General features: G+C 34.5%; 1 non-coding gene across 1 annotated transcript; it reads left to right on the forward strand.

Annotated features, from left to right (window-relative positions):
• The first annotated feature begins 21,604 nt into the window (after positions 1-21,604).
• LOC146407025 (U6 spliceosomal RNA) lies at positions 21,605-21,711 on the forward strand. Its single transcript, XR_014832620.1, has one exon. It is a non-coding gene; the product is annotated as a U6 spliceosomal RNA (small nuclear RNA).
• The last annotated feature ends 286 nt before the right edge of the window (positions 21,712-21,997 follow it).

The following is a 21,997-nucleotide window of genomic DNA, read 5'->3' on the forward strand; positions in this document are numbered from 1 at the left end:
CTGTATTTAACAAATAAGAAAACTGAGAGATAGTGAGGTTAAATGGATTAACTTTTTGACATCGTCAAATATTTTTTTAAATTTTTGTTTTATAGTCAATTTACAATGTTCTGTCAATTAATGCTGTACAGAAAAATGGCCCAGTCATACATTTATATACTTTCTTTTTCTCATATTATCTTTCATCATGTTCCATCACAAGTGATTGTATACAGTTCCCTGTGATATACAGCAGGATCTCATTGTTTATCCACTCCAAAATGCAATAGTTTGCATCTACTAGCCACAAACTCCTGGTGTATCCCACTCCCTCCCCCTTCCACTCGGCAACCACAAGTCTGTCCCCACTGTCCATGAGTTTGTTTCTTTTCTATAAATAGGTTCATTTGTGCCATATTTTAGATTCCACATATAAGTGATATCATATAGTATGTGTCTTTCTCTTTTTGACTTACTTCACTTAGTATCTCTACTTCCATCCATGTTGCTGCAAATGGCATTATATTGTTCATTTTTATAGCTGAGTAGTATTCCATTTCATAAATATACCACATTTTCTTAATCCATTCATCTGTCGATGAACATCTAGGTTGTTTCCATGTCTTGGTTATTGTGAATGGTGCTGCTATGAATATAGGGGTGTATGTATCTTTTTGAATGAAAGTTTTGTCTGGATATGTGCCCAAGAGTGGGACTGCTAGGTCATATGATAGTTCTGTATTTAGTTTTCTAAGGTACCTCCATACATTTTTCCATAGTGGTTGTACCAATTTACATTCTCACCAACAATGTAGAAGGGTTCCCTTCTGTCCACATCCTCTCCAGCATTTGTTATTTGTAGGCTTATTAATGATGGCCATTCTGACTGGTGTAAGGTGGTACCTCATTGTAGTTTTGATTTGCATTTCTCTAATAATTAATGATATTGAACACTTTTTCATGTGCCTGTTAACCATCTGTAAGTTTTCTTTGGAGAAATGTCTATTCAGGTCTTCTGCCAATTTTTCAATTGGGTTGTTAATTTTATTGCTGTTTAGTTGTATGAGTTGTTTGTATATTTTGAGATTAACCCCTTGTCAATTGCATTGTTTGAAACTATTTTCTCCCATTCCTTATGTTATCGTGTTTTTTTATGGTTTCCTTTGCTGTGCAAAATCTTGTCAGTTTGATTTAGGCCCTATTAGTTTATTTTTGCTTTTATTTCTATTGCCCTGGGAGACTGACCTAAGAAAACATTTGTATGGTTCATGTCAGAGAATATTTTGCCTAAATTCTTTTCTAGGAGTTGCATGGTGTCTTGTCTTATGTTTAAGTCTTTAAACCATTTTGAGTTTATTTTTGTGCATGGTGTGATGGTATGTTTTAGTTTCATTGATTTACATGCAGCTGTCCAGTTTTCCCAGCACCACTTGATGAAGAGACTCTCTTTTTCCTGTTTTATATTCTTGCCACCTTTGTCAAAGATTAATTGACCATAGGTGTCAGGGTTTATTTCTTGGTTCTCTATTCTGTTCCATTGGCCTATGTGTCAGTTTTTGTATCAGTACCATACTGTCTTGATTACTGTAGCTTTGTAATATTATCTGAAGTCTGAGAGAATTTTGCCTTCTGCTTTTTTTTTTCCCCTCAGTATTGCTTTAGCAATTCTGGGTCTTTTGTGGTTCCATATAAACTATATGCAAATGACATGATGCTCTATACAGAAAGCCGTAAGGACTCCACACAAAAATGACTTGAACTGATTAATGAATTCAGCAAAGTAGTAGGATACAAGATTACAATTAGAAATTGGTTGCATTTCTGTATACTAACAATGAAATATTAGGGAAAGAATATAAAAATTCAGTACCTTTTAAAATCTCACCCAAAATAATTAAATGCTAGGAATAAACCTGACCAAGGAGGTGGAAGACTTACATGCTGAGAAATATAAAACATCAATCAAGGAAATTAAAGAGAAGTCAAAGAAATAGAAAGATACTCCATGCTCCTGGATTGGAAGAATTAATACCGTTAAAATGGCCATACTACCCAAAGCCATCTACAAATTTAATATATCTTTGAAATTACCCATGATATTTTTTACAGAACTATAACAAATGATCCAAAAATTTGTATGAAACCATAAAAGACCCAGAATTTCTAAATAGATTACATTTATATATTACATCAATTAATGGAATAAATAGATGCCACTAGTGAGAACTACTAGAAAAAAAAATCTAGAAGACTTCCAGAAACATTAAGGTGTGATTTCAAGGAAGAGAAAGTATGGCTGTGGAATGAGGAGTTTATGGTTTAAACTCAGTTCAGGCCACTAACTTCTCGCTCCTAACTGAATATCCTTCCTTTCTTCCATCCTAACATAACCTGAAACCCCATAATTTATTTTCGCTAATGTTGAGATGAGTCTTTTAAACTGTAATTCAGATATCACCACTCTTATGCTGAAAACCCCCTATTAGCTTCATATTGCATTTGGAGTAAAAGACCATGTCTTTAGGATGGTCTATAAGGTCTTACAGAATTGACTTTATATGTTGTTATTCCTAATCCCTGTTTCCCCACACTCCAGACACAATGACAGCCTTACAATTCCTCACACATCATATACAATCTAGCCCCCAACTCTGTGCACTGGCTATTCAGTCTGAATGGAACATGTTTCCCTTGATACCATAGATGTCTCTCCAATGGGACCTTTCCAGTCTCTTCCACTATCATTTTGTAGCAAATTTACCCTGATCTCTCCATTTAAAACTGAATCTTCCAACGCCAGTGCACTTTCATCCATATCATTCTGCTTTGTTTCTGTTAGCATTATTACTCCCCAACACACTATTTAATTAATGACATTAATAGCTGTATTATCTTTCTCTGATCAGTAGAATTTCAGTTCTAACAGGAAACAGATTTTTGTCTTAAGTTTTATACACACACACACACACACACACACACACCTCTAGTTCCTAGGAGACTGCCTATTCCGTAATAAATTCTCAGTGAATATCAGTGGCATGAATGTTTCTGCCAAAAGTTCTGACATATAAAAAGTAAATCTTAGTTTGAAATTGATTCTTCAGAAAACAATCAAAGGCGCCTCCATAATCATGTACATTTGTTTTAAAACATGTGAAATTGCATTGCATTTTTATCTGGATTTATAAGCTATCTGCTTATTTCAGTGTTAAACAGTTTTTCCAAACCCTCTATTCATATTACTTTTCTGAGCAAAAAAGTTTAGTTCTTTAATGGAGTGTTATTACCATCATGATTTTCAATAATTTAACTGTGTCCACACTTACTGTGCAATTCCATACCAAATATTGCTGTCAGGTGAAATTATTGAATTAACATTATTCAGTTTAGATAGTCTCAGTTATCTTTAAGAAAAGCATTGGAAATGTATTTAACATGGGGCAGTTTTTTAAATATAATGAACTCTTTTTATCCCTTGATGTTGTATGCCATGCCCATCAATGTCAGACAGAAATAAGCTGACCTTGAAATGTTTGGTTCAAGTGCCATGGATGAACTGAATGAGATCAATCAAATAGCTGATTGGATCATTGTGTGACAATCAGTTCTAAAGATGACCTGAGAAAAGGCATCATGGAACAGTGAATTCTCTGACTACATAAAATATAGCTATAGATTCCCTTTCACAAAATCCTGATGACCTATTTACAAATTACTATTCTGCAATGGAGTAATCTGGAGCAATGCAGATGATATCCCTATTTTTAATTCTGCCAAACTTGGGACCCTTAAAAATAGATTCCCACAGTAAGTAGCAATAACAATAGGATCCACTGAAGCTATAAATGCTGAGAAAACTTGTATAAGCCATTTATTATGCCTTAAATTTTCTTTTAAGCTCAATAATATAAATTATTTCTCTAAAGTATAATATATAGCAATTTGCATATTATGCTATGTTATTAGTACAAAATAAAACTGATTCAAGCACTCAGCTGGACATTTTTTTGGCAGCAATTTACATCTCACTTGTGTAATTTTTTTAAAACCATGCCATAGCCAATAAAAGTAATTACTCTAGGATTAATAAAAGCTTCTATTTAATTAACGTGTGTCATATAAAATAGTAGACTATTCTCCTTGTGTTACTGCAAAATCTCATCATACTTATGCAATGTGTATCTCTAGTGACCTGGCAAAAGTGATTTAGACTTGGAAGACAGATATATTTTGTTGATCTAATTCCAGCATATCATCTTTCCTTTTGATATGTCTAAGGAAAGAAAAGTCTTCCATGTATGAAGTTTCACTGAACATCTTTCTCTTGAACAGATCTAGCCTTATGCTATACTTTTTGGTTTTGGTATGCTTTAAGTTATTCATTCAACATGTGTTTTTGAGCCCTACGATTTGCTAAGCTTTGCTCTCAGCATTAAACATTCAGCAGTAAACAAGATAGCCTAAATTCTACTTGAGTAGGCAAATGTCGAGGGGGGGTGGTATTTAATGAAAAAAAAAAAAAGATACTTACAGTTTATGGTGAGCTGAAGGAAGTAAATATGGTGATGACCTGGAGTAAATGGAGACTAACTTTCACAGGATAAGGGAATGGTTTTCTCAAGTCCTGAGTCACCATTAAAACTAAATTCAAATTATTTGATAGGAGTGGGCATTTTAGTGAAGATAGAACCTTAACTCCTAAACCACCATTCTGCTAGTTACTTTCAAAAACAATTCCTTGCCTTCTTAAGTGTGAGATATCACACTGAATCATAGAATTACTGAAGGCTGGAGATGGAAAATCCCTTCAAGCTCATGTCATGTCTAGTTCTACCTCTTTTTAAAGATGAAGTATCTGATGCCCAGAGAGGTGAAGAGCTTTCTAAAGATTTACCAATGCTGATTTGAAGTAAGACAAATATTGGCATCTCCTGACTCCTAGGTGAACGTTCATCCTTGTATAGCCTTCCCTCACAGGACAGAGGGGTCAAGGATAACATTCCAGGGAAATAAAAGTCTGGGACATCCTACCCAGATAAATGCAGGCTCAGAATAACCATGTGAAACCCATAGCCATTGTAGTATCATATTTCTTTTACATAGCACCTTTTCTCCACCAAATTCAAAATGATTTCTGGCAAGTAATCACATTTATTCTTAAAACGTTCCTGTGAGATAAGCAGAAGTCTTTTATTTCTGAAGATTCAGAGCTGCCTTGTATTGGGAAATAAGCTGCATGGTGCCTATTAAAATCAAGTCAGGCAATTCATTGTGGATAAAGGCAGAAATCAAATGATAGATATAAGCAGTCATATGATATTTGCACAGTAGCATGACGTTTTAAATCTCTTATGCTGTGTTCTCTATTGGCATTATTCATCCACTGAAACATACTCAGTTAAATATTGGACTTCATTTTCTCAAGCATAATGAGATAGATAGATAGATAGATAGATAGATAGATAGATAGATAGATAGATAGATAGATAGATAGATAAATGTCAGTTTTCCTTTGGGAATGGGGTTTATAGGAATACAGAGAAATACTGCGATAATGAACAAGGTTTGAGAAACATATATCCAAATCTTGAAAAATAATAGTTTCTACTATCAGTCACAAAGTATGTAGATGAGTTATCAGTTATATTGGTTGTTTATGGATAACTAATTTACTAATTAGACACAATTCATGTGGTATTTGTTCATTATCAGCTGTTTTTTTGTTTTGTTTTGTTTTTTGTCATTTTAGGGCTGCACCCAGGGCATATGGAGGTTTCCAGGCTAGGGGTCAAATCAGAGCCATAACTGCTGGCCTGTGCCACAGCCACAGCAATGCCAGATCCAACCGGGTCTGCAACTTACACCACAGCTCACAGCAGTTCCAGATCCTTAACCCACTGAGCAGGGCCAGAGAGCGAACCTGCATCCCCATGGATGCTAGTCAGATTCCTTTCCTCTGAGCCATGAAGGGAACTCCTATCAGCAGTTTGATATTTTGTATACTTCCCCTGATTACTAGAATGAGGGTCAAAGTGTGTTTTGACATATAACCTATGTAACCTACCTATGTTTACTTCTGATTTGGTTACATTATGTTCAAATTATATGTGTATGTATGTATGTGTTCATACATATATACTCATATATATATACAGACATATATATGTAGAATTTTATGCTACTAAGTAAACTTGAACTTCAACTATTAAAATTTGAAATACAGTAGAAAAGAGGGGACTGGGGCACTAGGGATTGGACTTGATTTTTGTGAAATGTTGTTGGGTAGGGGAGAAGTATCTGTAATAATGTTTGTTTTGTTAATGTTTCATGTTCAGAGGCATCTTTTTGTTTCTCCTCCTGCAGCTGACTCTCAGTGTCCATGATCCCCCAAAGCAATGGGGTTTGGTGTGTTTTCTTTGAACTTGCCAGGGATTCTGTTTGAAGGGGATTATTTGAGTTTGACAACTGGGAGCAACCCCGCTTTGTCTATAGGAGGAGAGAGGAGCTGTTTATTTGACCAGCTGAGAGATATGTGCACAGAGGCAGACTTGCTAGTGTCACTGGGTCCCAAGGCCCTCAGTAGGATACAGAATAACAGCTGTTTGCTACAGTGAACAGATCAGAGGATTTTCATTTAATAAATTCCTGCTCTATTTTTATTAATATTTTTAATGGAGCTTGGCTTCATTCTGTCCTGCTGTGACCCTTACATTTTAGGGGTAATCAGACTGACCGGTGAGTCACTGATGAACAGCCTTGGAGCATTTTGCAAGTATTTGCAGACCCAGGCTATTTATGGGCCAAAAAGAAAGGGTGGGAGTCACATAGAGCTGCTCTGAAGCTGTAGAGTTATAATGTAGGCAAGAATTATTTTTTTCTGAGCCCTCATTGTCATGTTTGTTGTTTTTATAAAATAAGATTCTAAAATCTAAGGCTGCATATCCGAGAAAGGTCATTCATTACAATAGAAATGGGAAACTGCATTTGAAATTTACTGTATTGTAAGGAGAAGTACAGTCAGAAATCCCATTTATATTTCTCTTAAACATTCTTTGCTAAAGTGTAACACATATAAAAAAGTGCACAAAACAAATTTACAGGTAAAGACATTTTGACAAAATGAACAATCTATAAAGCCACCATCCTAGTCAAGAAATAGAACAGAGCTGCTAAGCTGAAAGTCTGCCCTTAGTCCTCTTTCAATTGTGACCCTTTCTTCCTCTTCTGCTTGAAAGGGTTCACTCCCCTAACTTTTAACAGGGAACTTCCATTAAGCTTGATTTAGAACTTTGCATAAAGTCTCTACATGAATTTTAATAAACATATGCATTCTTTTGTGTTCAGTTTCTTTTTTGACATTATGTTTGTGAGATTTCATATTTTTGCAATAAGCTGTAGATGTTTTACTTTTTATTGCTGAATTGGATTTCACTATAAAACTATGCTGCATTTGGATTTTTCTTATTGTATTGTTGGCAAGCACTTCAGTTGTTCCACATGGTCACCAACACATGAAATATATGATATGTCAATGATTTTAATTTTAGCTCTTCTAGTGAGTGTGTCCTGGTATTTCTTTGTGATTCCTTTGATTAATAATGGAATTAAGTGCCTCTTCACATGTGTATTGCCTACTTGGATATCCTCTTTTAATTGCCCATTCAAATATCTTGTCTTGTGTCTTTTTTTTTTTTTTATGTTGAATCGGTGGTCTTTTTCTGAATGATTCCTAGAAGATCTGTTTATTCTCTCTGTTACATATGTTGAAAACATCTTCTCTGAGTCTGAGGCTTTCAACTTTTTAACTTCTTTCAATGAACAGAAGTTCAAAATATTAATAGTCTAATGTAACTGAAACTTTTATGTATTTGTGTATTTTTATGTGTCTTTATGTCCTTGTATAAGTTTTATTTATTTTCTATCTATGAAATGTTTCTAGTACTCCAAGATTATGGAGTTATTCTAACATCTTATTTTGTAGATTTCTTTCATCTTTAACATTATAATGTAACCTTTTTCTGGAAACGACTGTTTTATGAAGTGAGGTAAGGGTTAAAATGTACTTATTGTTAAGACCTTCCTTTTTCCATTGTTCTGCTGCACACCTTTGTCTTAAATCCAGTATCTGTATATTCATGGGTCTCTGTTTGTTCCATTGGTCAATTTTTCTGTCCATAAACCAATGTCAGTTTTAGTTAATATAGTTTCAAAATCAACCTTGATGTCCGATTCAGAAAATCATCCCCCAGACATTATTTTTCTACAAGAATATTTTAGTTATTCTTAGCTCATTGCGGTTCCATATACATTTTAAAGTCAACTCATCAAGTTCTAACAGTACATACAAACAAATAAATATTTATTTTATTATACTTTACATTATACATTTTATTATACATTACATTTATAAAAACAACTTGAGGAGAGTTGACATCTTTATAATACTGAATCTTCAATTCATAAACCTGGTGTACCCCTTTGTTAATTTAAGTATTAAATTACTCTTAAAAATAGTTTATACTTTATATTGAGACAGCCAATATAATTTTATTGAATTTATTTTTATGCACTTAAAACTGCTTTTAATACATATTTCTTTAATCTTTCATTTTCTATTTGTTAGAGTTGATTTTTTTTGTATATTTACCTTATATCCAAGAAACTTGTTAAATCATTTATTACTGACACATCATCTTTGCACATACAAAATAGCATCAGAATCTTCTATTTAACTTGCTTATTTTTTTCTACATCCTTAGCAAATTAATTTTCAACATTTTTTTCTTTTTTACCAAATACATTTAAGGACATAAATTTGTTTCTAAGAATGGATTTAGCTGCATCTGACAAGTTTTGATATATTGTATTTTTATTATCATTCTATTTGTAAATGTTTTCATTGACTGTTATTCTTCATCCTTGGGTTGTTTTCTTCTTTTCTCTCTTTTTGTTTTTGATTTCTAATTTAGTGTTGCTGGAGCCTCTCTGTTCTGTCTATATCCATATCCTGAACCAGCTTCCACCTTAATGGTTCTCATCTCTTCTAAAACCTCTTACTGGCCTCATATAAGCTCTGAGGCTTTTTCTAGAGTCACTTATTCCTTAGCTGTTTTGAGCCTGATTAGGGATCATTTCAGTGCTGCCCATATTTGGACCTTGTAGTTGGCAGTCTGCCTACCCTGAGCTACCAGCCTGCATATTTTCTTTATTCTCTGACTAGTGAAAATATACTGTAGGATTTCTAACCTCCACGGGATTCTCAAGAGTTCCCCAGCACCATTTCTATACACTTCTTATATGTCCAGCATGTTGTATTACTCAGAGTTGGTACTCAAACTGTTTCAACATTCCTAAGACCACCAAGTTTTCCTCCATCTCTTCTCCCTAAGCATAAAGCCCCCTCTTTATTGAGATTAAAGTTCTCTGGCTTAAATTCCATCAAATCCCCTCTACTCCAAATGAACATTTTTTGGGGATTCACCTTTATTTCCACTATAAATATATTATGCATCCTCCCTCATTCGCTCCTCCTTTGACTGTCTTCAGAGGAAGCAGAGAGTCATTTCATTTTGTTTTGTTTTTTACAAGCTAATCTCACTGTCATCCATTCCTTCATGACTTGTTCTTTCAGGACTCTAACTTTGACTCCCTTTCCCTTTGCTTAAAGGAACACTCTTTATAATATTTCTCTGGTCCATAGTATTATATAGAAATTATCTTCTAAGATATCTTTCCAGGTGATTTGGTCATTCCAATGCAAGTTTACACTGATAAGAGCTGGAACAGAATATCACTGCTCCTTTAATGTTTCATGGGCTGTAACACTGCATAGGACACTGCTTTATTCTAATTTACTCCTCTTAGTTGATGGGTGAATTGGTGACTCCGTATTTTAGCACATTGCTAAAAAAAAAAAAAAAAAAAAAGCCATGAATATAACCACTAATTATCCCATTATATTGTGTTCTCAATATTTAAGTATTTATTTAATGTTCAATGTTTCTCTCTTCAAACCTGGTAAAGTAGAAGATATATATTTAAGGAAGAGTCCTATGAATTTCTTTTTTTCTTATAACTTCCTTTTAGGTTATTCTTTGTAAAATATTTGTAAATGTTAGGAAATTCTACAACAAAGGAGGATGTGAATAGTAGGAGCTATTTATTTTTACCTCAAGAATGCCACCTACATTATTTTTTATAAAATATTTACATCCCAGTCATGTCTTACTTAGGCTAATATTATAATTATTATAATTATTTTCCATTCCTTGCACACACCTAATTATAGAGAATAGCTACACAGAATAGCAAGCTGGGTGTCAGTGGGAAAAAGCTGGAATTGAGCCTTTACACTATGAACAATCACCTCATAGATGACAGAATTAGGAATTTCACCGATGTTCTCCACATTTTAACCCTCATAGCTTTCTGATGTTTTTTGATGGTGGCCATATATCCTTTTAAAAATATCCACATATACACTTTACCAGATACTTTTTGGTAACATGTCAGATATACCCAACAACTTTCTATTTTAATCTTTTTCATTCATCACTTACCAAAACATCCTTTAGGCAGTTTGATTCTTATTCTTGAATGTAAAAATTTCAGGCTTCATTTGCATCCTAGTAGAATCTGAAAACAATTTAACATATAGTTTTCAAAGAGAAATCCATTTAAACCATCTAGAAGGTTTTATTTTATATTCACATTAAATTTTACATTACGTAAAATGGGGGAGAGTATTGAGGGCATTGAATTGGATGTTCTCCAAGGGCCCTTTCAGCTCAAATAGACTCTGATTCTGGAAAAGACAAAAACATTGCCAACACTGACAGTCAGTCCCTGGAAGAATAGATTACTTTTAAGTCGATCGAAGAATAGTCTTTTGGTGCATTTTAAATTGATCCTTTATATAATGAGAAAAAAAATTCTTCATAGGTTAGACTATGTGATCCTCTGCTTCCAGTAATGGGATTACTATCTGTACTCTTAACTTTATTTGTATTACTCTCTAAGGTTTGTTAAGAGCTTTCCATGATCATTCAATCATCACAGCCACTCAGAGGAAAGAGAAAATTGGAAAATGAGACTGCACTAGCTTACATGATCTACCCAAGATCACCAAGCTAGTAAAATGGTAGAGTCAGTGCCCACAGAACTCTCTGAAAAAGTTGTTTTCTAGTCAATGGAAATGTAATTGTAACATTCTTTTTAACTTCCAACATACTACTACTGAAATTTGTTTATTTGAAATTAAACAATACATTTTTAATAAACACATTTGCATTATCAAATAAATAAGGAAGACAAAAATTCCATGAAGTACACAGCTCTACCTGAAACATGGAAAATTTGGCAATGGTGGTAGTGAAAATTTGGTTCCACTAAAATTTTTACAGTCATGAATTTCATTCAGCCTAAAATCCCAAGAGCTTTACTGACCAATAAGAAAATAAAATAGGCCTTGGAAACTTTAAACCTCTCTCTTCGTAAGAGGACATACTCACTGGCATAAATTTCCCATAAATGATGTTTAAAATCTACATTGAGGAAGAGCTGGGGCATGAACATTGAGAATAACCATGTTAACAATCCCTTTGAGGAGATGATAAAGTCAAGACGCAAGGTAGATTTTCAGCATTTATTTTGCACTGATAATGTTTGTAACTGTACAAGTTACTATGGGGTCTGAACTTCTAGGTCAAGCACAATTGTCTCCAAATTTTTAGTTCCTTTATTTCTTATGAGGAAGTTTAAAATTGTTTGTACTTCTTCTGATGAGGCACATAATATTTCTGATTATCCATAAATTTATTAAGAGATTTTCATATTTCCACATATATGTTTTTCCTTGAACATTTAGTTTTATTTTAGTCAATATAGTGATGGACTTGACAGAAGATTTTGTCTTCCTGTCAAATTGTTCTGATTATTGAGGTCTACAGATGCAATTAATTTCCACTTGGCACTCTCAAAGTTTAGTCTGTCTTTGCAGAGGTTCAGCACCACCCTAGTACATTTTATCAGATATTATGAATTAGAACTGTTCACCCTACATGGAATGAATGGCACAGGGAGAAGCCCAGCGTACTAAATAACCTGCAGAATATTCTCAGAATCATGCTGTTGACACTACTGACTAAGAATGTATAGTCTGCCACATTAACTTTTATGGCCTATATGTGTATGTGTATATTATACATTTTTGTGTGTATTCACATATGCATTTGTCTGATATTTTCAATCACTATTGAAAATCAATTCAAATTAACAAATATGTACTCAACTTTTACTATATTTTGAGGCTCTGAATAGATTATTGCAATCATTCCTTCTAGCTAGTCCAATACATGCATATACATGCATACATATCCACAGTTATACACCATTTCTTATTTTAGATAAGTCATATTACACTGTATAATTCACAAAAGTTTGACTCAATGTTGTGTTTTTGATACTTATTCTATGCTAATATATATAGATAGATCTATTTACTTATCACTTTGAAGTTGAGTATTGTGTTCCATATATGGATATACCACAATTTTTCTATCTACCTATTGATGAACACTGATATTGTTTCTAATATGAAGCTCTTAAATGATGCTGTTATAAATATACACATTTTCTTGGATACTCAAGTGAAATTTTATCTAAATACATACCTTGAAAGGATTACTATCACATATTTACAGTATTTTATTGGATAATTAATTTTATTTTATTGGATATTGCCAAATTGCTCTTCATCATGGATGCAGTATTATCCACTGTCATGGCAATGTGTGCTAGGACCTAACATTTACAAACACTTGATATTGTCAGCTCATTCATATTCCTATTTTTGATTAATAGTTGAGGCTGAATATCATGTTGTGTGTGCATCCTCCTGATCACACAGCAAAATTCAGGTCAGGAGTCATCTGTTTCAGGACACTTTCATTAGTCTCCTTTTCGCTCCATAGCATAACTCTAGCAAAGTATATACAACAGTATCTTGACATTGTCTATTTGCATTCCTACCTGTCCTATAGGATTATGATCTTTTCGTTGGCTGGGGTCTATTCTTATTTACCTTTGAGTTGCAAGATCACACAACAGTGGCATACACATTAGTGTATAATCAATAAATGTGTGTTTAAACACACTAAAATACAGTAGTAAATATTACTAAACTAAAAATGGATTTGGAACATACTTCATGCTGATTTCTGGATGAGAGGATAAGAGAACATCAGGAGCAGTTATTAGACCCCTAGCCCTGTGTGCTCCTATTCATAACAAAGACTGTTTCCTTCAGCTTATAATAAGGTATGACCTACCAAGCCATGGAGGCCCAAAGGCTGGAGGTATCACAAAAGCTTGCTAATAAAAGTCATAGTAATTGTTATCTACTCATTCAAATTCCTTTTTATTCATATAGAAGCACTTACTGAATGTTATCCCAAAATCGTAAGACTCCCAAAGAGACCTCATATACTTTCATACACACTTTGGCTAAACTCATGGTTGTACAAGGTATCATTGTCTTGATATATTGAATATCTGATTTATTAGCCTCATGACAATAGGAATATGATTTACTTCTTCTGAGCCTCAATTTTCAATTACATCAAAATAAGAAAATGGAAGAACTCCTCTCATAAGATTGCTCTAAGGATTAAATGAGATAATGCATTTAAATTCTTCATACAATGTCTGGGACATTTATCATTTGTACTGGGTGCTCAGTACGTGATCTGCTAGAATTAATTATTATTATTGTTCTTAAAAGGGGAAAGAAAAAAATGTGCTTTCTTGCTTATAATATTACCAAATTGGTCCTTCACTTTATGAGTAATATTGATCTTTTAATATGGAACTAACAGAGGATCCTTTCTGTTCTCTTGTCCTTAATAAAAATTATCTAGCTAGCAGTTGAATCTTGGCTTCAATCCATAATAACCAATTAAACCATGAATACATTAGAATTATTTTATAAAACCAGTCTTCCAATAAACCTAGCCCACTAATGAACATTTTCAGCATCCTCCAATTTTCACTCCCAACACAACCCATGCTAATTTTGTATAATTTTTCTGTAATCTTAGTATTCAGGACATTCTAAACACATCAACCCTTTGAACCCACTGACTCATCGAGGATGGATTTAGTTGCGTAGAACAAACATTATCACCATCATTATCACTGTCAACATCATCACCACCATCATATATATTATCATTGCCAAAGGCTGAATGTTTGTGTGCCCCCGAAATTCATATATTGAAATCCTAACCCTCATTGTGACAGTATTAAGAAGTGAGAGCTTGGGGAAATTATTAAGTCATGAGGGAGGAGCTCCCATAAATGTGATTAGTACCCTTGTAAGAAACTGCAAAGAGCTCCCTAGCTCTCTTCCCTCCCTGTGCAAACACAGCAAGATTGTTGAATGTGAACCAGGAAGAAGGTCTTTACCACACACTGACTCTTCCAGTGCCTTGATTTTGGACTTTCCTGCCTCCATTACTGTGAAGAGTAAATGTTTTTTAAGCCACCATGTATATGGTATTTTATTATAGCAGCCCAAACTGACTAAGATAACTATCATCACCAACTACTGTAAAACTAGCATTTCTTCAGCACTTATTATATGATGAGCACAAGGATTAGAACTTTATAGTTTTCTTTCTTAATAACCCTAATCATGTACCAATTCTAAACATAAAAAGCAGGAATCTGACCTTGGACCCTCAGTGATGACATCCCACGATCTGAACCATTACAGTATTCTGTCATGTTAAACATTATCAAATTGCCAATACTCAAACATTTTGCAAGATGCTCAACCTAATACATGCTACTATTCCTCAGGAAACAAAAATAATGTATTTAGGTGGTACTCATATACTTAGGATATAAAGCTTATTATGCTATAGAATATATATAAAGCTTACCATATTCTATTTTCGTATTTTCCAGCATTAATTATTGAGGTTATAATAAGCAAATTATATATGCATATATATATATATATATATATATATATATATATATGTGGTGTACAGTGTGATGATTTAATAAATGTAGATATTGTGAAATGATTGCAATCAGGTTAGTTAACACATCCATCTCCTCACAGTTAGTGTTTGTGTATAACGAGAATTTTTAAGATCTACTCCCTTAGAAAGTGGGAAATATATTATGACGCTATATTTTTCCAACTCCAAAATGCCATCCACAATCTAAAATTGCTTCAGAGGACACTTAACTCATTACATGAGTAAGTTTGTCATAAATTTCCAGTAAGTAAAAGTCTTTGCCATAGGCACTGGAAGATGGCAGCCAAGCTCAGCAGCTGGCTGGAATGAACCTATTCTTTTTCACTATTACTACATTCTGCCTAATAAGATTATTTCATAGTGTCATGAAAGAAACATGCCTCCAGTGGCATACAATTGCTGATGTAACTTCTAAAGGAAGTGTAAAGTGACCAACACACATTGAGTGACTCTTTTACAGCTTGGTTCCATGAGTACAGTGTATCCCAGTGAACAGTGGGTTCAGACACCAAAGGCATGGGTTCCGATCTTGAACTCAGTCTACCAGTCGACTCATAGATAAGTCATTTTGCCTTACTGTGGATTTCAGTATTCATATTTACAAAGTGTGATGGTTGTATTTAATTCACATGCCTAGATTGCAAATTCTCTATGTTTAATCTTAGATTCATTGTGACATTGTTTTGTGGCAATAAAACAATGAGATTGGGAATATATGATTTTGATTACGTAGGAGTAGAAGAGAAAGATGTATTACCTTTTGAGTGCCTGTGTACAACTTGCTCCAGTACAATTTGATTTAAATGAATTTGATAGAAAACACCTTGGTCAGTCCTACAACTAAATGAAATAAAGACCTGAAGTCACTGCCCTTCTTTTACTTTTAAATCCTCTATAATCACAGTCTCTAGAAGCTATCACATCTTTTTTATCCTAATGGCCATGTCACAACCTAAACATTCTATACTTGCACAAAAAGTTTTCTAAATGGTTTGGGCACATAAATTTCAAATGTTCTACTTCTATTTTTATATGTGTTTCCCAGAATTGCCATTGATTTCTGTATTTCTATGTTAAGAAATGAAAGAATACCTCTAAATTTTGATGGCAGAATGTACAACCAAATGACACCAAGGTTGGATTTTACATTTAACTGCATTTGCATTTAGATCAATGTATTTAGAGATATGCAGTATTCTGTAAACTTTCATCTGAATAAACATGCTGTACTGCATAATGAAACATTTCAGGCAATGCATGTTGGGCACTTTGAAAGCATTACTTTTAATAGAATAGGCCCTATTTTAAATAAATCCCCTTTATGCTCAGAAACAAACAAAACTACAAAACTACAAAACTATTAAGCCTTATAAAATCATATTATTTCATAATGTTTTTATTTATTGCCCCTTAGTATTTGTTAAATATTGAAGATGTATCAAGAATGACCTTGATAGCTAGGGGATGGCATGCTAGAATAAAAGTCCCCTAGTTAACAATCAGAAAGCTAGGTCTTCTTTGTGGGAAAAAAATTAAAAGTTATGCCCATAAATGAATTCTGTGTAATTGATCTAATTTTTGTTTTAGTGTTTTTAAATGGTAGCAGTTCATCCTTGGTGTTTACTCACAGCAAACATATTGTCTTTGAGTGTCAAGAAACTAATAGTAAAAATAGAAAAGGAGAAGTCCATGGTTCAAGTCCAGGCCTATCATTTTCAGTTAACTGTATAGCTGAACATTTTTATTTTACTGCCTTCATTTCTAAAATACTGCTATTATACCAGCATACTTTTCAGTATTGAGACTCTGTGTTTCCATTGATACACTGAACTCTGCTTTACTTCAGGAGATAATGTGAAAGGTAGGACTTTTCAAATGTAATATGTCATTTATGCCTTCTTCCTGTGGCAGGACAGTTTTTTTTAATAGTTTTGCAGATGAGGAAACCAAGACCTAATTGAAGCAATGAGCTGCATGAGTAAGCATGTTAAGTGATGGTTTGAGGTAGAAGCTACATCTTCTACTCCCAGCTCAGTGTGACTGGCTTCATGCTGCAGTTTCCTGTCACATCTTGCCACCTTCCACCTCAAAATGGGAAGTGACATAGGAGCCATTCACAAGGGATTTCCAACTCTAAAATGTTGAGGACTAAGTTGTTTCCAAAGTCCTGGTGTCTTTTTAGTTTTGTTTGAGTGGGAATAATGTTAATGATTGGCAGCCGTAATCTCTAAAACAAAGAACTGTTGTTCTAAATGAATCCAGAGCAGGACTTGAATTACCATAGAGAGAGTACTCTTGGGATAGGGATGCAGCCTTAGGTTTTGTTAGACTCTCTTCTCATTTTGTAAGGGAGGTCAAGCTCGTCTTTTATTTCCTGAGGCCAACCACAAAAACCCCACAATCCCTACATCACCCCTCATTTTCACGCTGCCACTCAAATGCACACTCATCACAGCCATACTACCAGCAAATCAGCCTTGGAACCTTTTGTTAGAATATTATCATTTTTTGAAAATACCATTGTTTCCCATAAGCTCCATTTTGGATTTATGCTTTTTATATTTAACATCTAATGAGATAGCAAATTTGTGAACCGAAAGTAAAAGATGCATTTTTTTAAATTAATTTTACCCTGTTTAAATAGACTGTTCTTGCTCCTGCAACTTCAGTCATTCCATTAAAGTTGAAGTAAAGCTGCAGAAGCAGGCTGAGCTGAGGTCTTCCTCTCCAGTGGTTTGGTTGGCATGATCAATCTCCATATTTATACCCTAAGGGCCACAAACTGAAACTGCCTATTTTGTGACTCAGGTAGTTTTGATCAAGCACCCATCTTGCATTTCTCAGCTAGAGTTCCATGAGAAAATGAAGCCTTACAGAAAATATCTTGAGTGACTCTTTCCTGGTTTTCCAAGGATAGTATAGTTATGACCATTCTAAAGGCACAGGAGAGAAGTTACCCATACCTTCTACTGGATGCCTTGGAGCAGTAAGACTCACTTCTCAAGAAGAAGGTCCCTGGAGAAGGGCTGCTAGACCTTAGGTGTTGAAAGTAAACAAAAAACCCAAACTGTCTTGAGGATAGTAATAATGACTAGTTTTGCTTTCTAGGTCATTAGATGTCTGGTATAGAGCAGGGGATGGCAAACTATATCCCATAAGCCACCAATTTTTGTAAATAGTTTTATTGAAACACAACCGCACTCATGTTTTATGTACTGCCCATGGCTAGTTTCCTGCTACAACTACAAAATTGCTTGCAGAGTTGCAGATGCAACCCCCAAGTCCTGCAAAGCCTAAAATATTTACTATCTACTCCTTAAAAGAAGTTTTATAACCCATGTTGTAGAGTATTTTCATCTATTCAATTGGTTTTAAATCCCCCCTAAAAATTATCAGTAAAGTGAATAGGAAGATATTAGAATGTACATAAATGTTCTCTTCAAACTATTTGGTATATAGAGACAAGTTGTCTTTCCAAATATATCCTGAATTAAGTATCTGAGTGGAAAAGTGTTTGTTCAGCTCCCCAAAACAGCTACATATCTGCACATAGATCCATAGGACCTTTAACCCCCTGTGCCACAGCGGTAATTCCCGCCATATTTTTAAAGAAAAATTCACGTTATAATCACCTCATCTCCCACTTTGACCTACAGTTCGAAAAATGTATTGGATATCTTTCCTTGTATGATGGCTAAAGACTAGCATTTTAGTTAAGTAATTAGCTGCAATTTATATAAAGTATGTCTTTATAGAACTTCTGATTATAACAACTAGCTTTCCTGTGTGTTTGAGGTGTGAGGTTTGCATTTAAGCAATTAAAGGGACATTATCAAGTGACTTGCTCTTTCCCTTTGAAGCCAAAAAATATAGATAATAAATTTTGCAGCATTTTACATTAAAAACAGCATGAGTGCTATATTAAAGTCATTATATCTTTGTTCATATTTTAAAGCTCAGAGTATATCCTTTCTTTAGTGCATAGCAAACAAAACTGGATTAGTTTACAGGCTGTGCAGAACCAAGGCAGCTGAGGAGTTCCCAGATAAACCAATCTCAGCAGAGTGTTCAATAGTGTAATGATTGATGAGAGACTAATCATTTCTTTTATGCAGGTCAAATATTCACCACCCTAAAACATCTGCATATCTTAAAATTTTGCATTTTTTACAGTTTTCTGATCATCTCTTTTTTTTTTTTTTTCCTTTCACATAAAATGTTTCCAAGACCCAACAGCTGGTGCTTGCTGGCTGAAGGAATGAACAGGAAGACAATGTGTTCGCAGGATTATAGAACAGGCTGAGAGAGAGAATTTATGCAGAGTTTTATAAGCTTAGTCAGGCAGAAAATAGATTGGGGCACACACAGGAAATAATGTGTCATTCAAAGCTCAGATTAGAGGCATAGCTTCCATAACATAGAGGCTACCATAGGCTGTTCTTGCTCATGCAACTTCAACTGTTACCTTGAAGATGGGCTGAAGCACACCACAATGAGGTCTTACTCTCAAGTGGCTTTTATTGTTTGCTTATCAAAATCAATCAAATTGCAACCCTCTACCCTCAATTCCCCACGCCCCTAACACAGACAAAAACATCTGCAGTAATGGCCAGTACTCAAGCAACATGTTAACTGAGAAGTGTTAAAGAGAAATGGATTATTTTTAGGGAAGATGAAGAGCACCCTCCAGTCTGTATGACTGACCCCCAAAGACATTTTTACAAAAGCTCTGATTTCCAGGAAGTCCCCCTGGGTACTTGTAACTTCACCTTCCTTTAATGAGCTCCTAGATGTCACTTGTGATTCATCTAAATTCTCCAAAATCCCCTAGGTTGTAGAGTGTATTTCATATTCCTAATTTGGACCATAACAGAACATGTCTAGATAGGTGATTAGAAATGACAGTCATGTTTCTTGAGCATCACTTTTTTGAAATGATTTGGCTGAGTTTCTGTTATCAAGAGGCTTTACTTGATTCATTTGTTTCTTGTTTGGGTCGATTATCTTGATTATGTTTCATAAACAAAATTATTGTCCTAGGTACTTCTCGGCAAATGGTCTTAATGGTGCTACATGGGGAAGTGCTTATTAATAAGCCATTATGGCAATATATTCAAAGTAAATATTTGATTGGTTTTCTTGAGACTCAAAGATGTCTGTCCTTCCTTCTGAAAGGTGATCAGCTCCCAGTAAAATGAATATGAAAAAAGCAGTAGAGAAGAAGCCAGCAGAAAATGCTTCAAAATGTAATTACTGTGTATTTTCCCTTAGTGGAAAATGATTTGAAGTTCCTAGTGTGGTCAGTTTGTAATGACTTGATAGCTCATGATACATTCCAAGTTAAGACCTACTTCTCTGAAGTGCAGCATTTATTTAACAGTGTCATTGCTATTAAGTTAGTCAGTCACACTTTTTACACTTGATGCTACCCTAGAAAAGACAGAAATGCCTAATCTAGTTAGTGTTTACAAAATTGAGCAAACAACTAAACACACCTATGGCTCATGAGCTACTAGGAGGCAGTAAGAAACCATGTATCACTCAGTTTGCTGCAAAACTGTCCTTAATAGCCCTGGACCAAACAGCATGTTTAAATATTTTGGTGGATTAACATGGGCCACTTACAGGGGTCAATGACATCCATCCATAGCAACCATGTGTATATGTGTTCTTTGTCCAAACAAAGTCTAGAGAGGAGATAAATTAATAAATCCTTTGGTGACAGGTTGGATATTCTCAGATGGCATTTAGCTTTGGCAAAAATTTCCTCTCATTCCTTAGTAACACCAGCCTAAATTTTATCTTATGCATAAACTGTAAAACAAAACAGAACAATAAAAAAATGGAAGTTCATGTTGTCATGTGAAAGACAATTTTTTAATCTTCATTTTTATTTGTGGCAATTTATATATTGGCCTTCCTAAGGAAAATATTGCCTTAATTCAAATAATACTGACTCTGCATTAAAAATTGATCATTAAAAATTTAGTTTTTCTTCTTGCTGATTTTCCTTATTGCTTCTAATGAGTTGGGAATCAGACAATTGTTCTTTCAAGGGTGGGATGGCATGTTCTAACTGAGAGTTCAGTTGAAAGGGAAGTACTTATTGGTACCATTACATTGGTAGGACTCAAGGAGAAAAAGACAAAAGGTTATGCTGACCTGAAGTCATCCCAATAATGAAATCCAAGAGAAATATTGAACCCCATATTGTTTAACCATGATATTACCCATCTACCTGTGGATGGCATAGGCTAATGAATAAGTTTTGGAAGTATTTAATATGGATTGATGTAAGTAGCCTCCATGTTAAAATCACCAACACTAAATATAGGGCAAGTTGTTAATAAAAACTCCTCAAAGAAGAGAGGTATTAAGTTTCTGAACAATACAATACACTTCCATTTTTCTGGTGCTGAGATACTGAATTACATGATTTTTTTTTTAAATCTTAGTTTTGAGCCATGGAAACTAACTCTAGACTGATTAAGCAGAGAATTGATTTGTTGTAAAGTTACTGGGAGTTCATAGTATCACCAAGAAGGCTAGAGAATCTGGCTCAGAAATGGGCAAGAATGGTGCTCACTTTGGCAGCACACATACTAAAATTGGAATGATACAGGTACCAGTAGCATGGCCCCAGTGCAAGGATGCTATGCAAGTTTCTGAAACATTCCTAGCAAGAAAGGAAGTGGGGAAGGAGGGAAGGAAGGAAGGAAAGAAGGCAGGCGGAAGGAAGGAAGGAAGATACAGAAACTAATAAAGTTGGAGAGAAGGTAGGGTCACTTTCAAATTCACACTGCAATTCCAGTCCTGTTAGGACACCACTGTTAACTACACCTGAGTTCCTGGGTGCCCAGCTTGTATCCACTGAGTCTACTGCTTCCCCTGGACTGGATATTGTGTCTGCTATAGCCTATAAACTGAATACTGGTGTTACTAATCCCTGACTCATAGTCCAGGACATTGGC

Source organism: Sus scrofa, chromosome 1 (assembly GCF_054392235.1).
Source record: "Sus scrofa isolate SSC_HxYL_T2T_F1_AM1 chromosome 1, Sscrofa_HxYL_maternal_Yorkshire_Landrace_v2.0, whole genome shotgun sequence".
Taxonomy (NCBI): domain Eukaryota; kingdom Metazoa; phylum Chordata; class Mammalia; order Artiodactyla; family Suidae; genus Sus; species Sus scrofa.